Raw genomic sequence first — 1,329 nt, forward strand, 5'->3', positions numbered from 1 at the left:
CTGGTATCCGCCGTCTCCTGTAATCGGCAGCGCCACGAGGGAAGAGCCCAGCTTCACAAACCAGGTTTCGACGGAGCAAAGCTTCTCGCTGTTCCGCGTCTCCAGGCACGTGGCTGAGGCCATTTGCAGCCTTGAAACATAAGGGAACCCTTTCACAAATTGCACCTGACTTCCACCATCCAGTCGCATCCCTTTCTCCACACAGGCCCTCCCATGAGCAGTCGGTGCATTCCGTAGCCCCTCCAGCTGGACGCCGGACTGGCAGCAATGGCCCCCGCAGGGGATTCTCTGGCGCTCACAAGCGATAACGTCGGGGAACAAGAGAGATTTATGGTGTAAGTGTCATTCTGAACTCTCCCTGCCACACAGTGCTCTCGGCTCTCACCTTACCCTGCGTAGCTCCCCTGCGCTGCTTATGCCAGGACAAAGGGGGAAATGACATGCAGAAACCCACCCAGGCATGTTCTAGGATGGGACGCTTCAGCAGAACTAGGTGCAGAAATGAGAGTGGTTGGTCTGTGACTGGAAGAGCCTTGCCTCCCTCTTCAGCCCCCTGACACCTAAAGGCCCCGATCCTGTGACTGGATCTGGGCAGGAGCAGCCTGCACCCGGTGTGGTGCTCCAGTGGGAATCCATGTAGGTGCAAGGATCCGCCTCCTGTCTGATGGCAGGGTGGGCCTAAGTCCTGCCTCCTGCGTCATCTGGGGCCAGGTTTCCTTTCGGCTGTGAAGCATCTTCACTTGTTGGGTTTGTTGTTTAAAAAGGGCGATTGTGCTGCCTACAACAGACAGGTTTAGATTTCCTTTTTGTAAATCCCTTTGTCCGTCAGCATGTGACGTGTACAGCAGTGTTGGTGCCTGGCAGCCTGTCCCCGCACGGTCTCCATGGGAGAACTGACACTAAGGCTGTGATGGGTACAGGTAGCAGCTGACTGGCTATACAAGCAAACGGAGGCACGGTCAGTGTGGACTGCTTTGTGCAGCAGGTGAGTTGCCAGGAGGCAGGCAAAGGCCTTTTGGTAGCTCAGTAGTAGAGCAGGGTGGGAAAGAGTTCAGAAATGTTTCCTTTCAATGCTGTTTGACAGGCAGGAGGGGGGCAGAGAGCTGGAGCAAGCTCCTCCCCCCCTCCGGAATAGCCAGTCACCTGCTGGTTAGGGCATGCATGGGTTCAGGTCTTACCCCTCTGGGAGATGTAGCTGTGCTGATATAAGTTGTCTGTGCAGACCAGCTCTAGTCCCTGGGAGCCAAGAGACCTGGCGTCTTCTGCCAGCTTTGCTCCCGACCTGCTGTGTGACCTTGCAGCCCGGAGCGCGACCTTCCCCATCTGAAG

This window comes from Pelodiscus sinensis, chromosome 25 (genome assembly GCF_049634645.1).
Source record: "Pelodiscus sinensis isolate JC-2024 chromosome 25, ASM4963464v1, whole genome shotgun sequence".
Taxonomy (NCBI): domain Eukaryota; kingdom Metazoa; phylum Chordata; order Testudines; family Trionychidae; genus Pelodiscus; species Pelodiscus sinensis.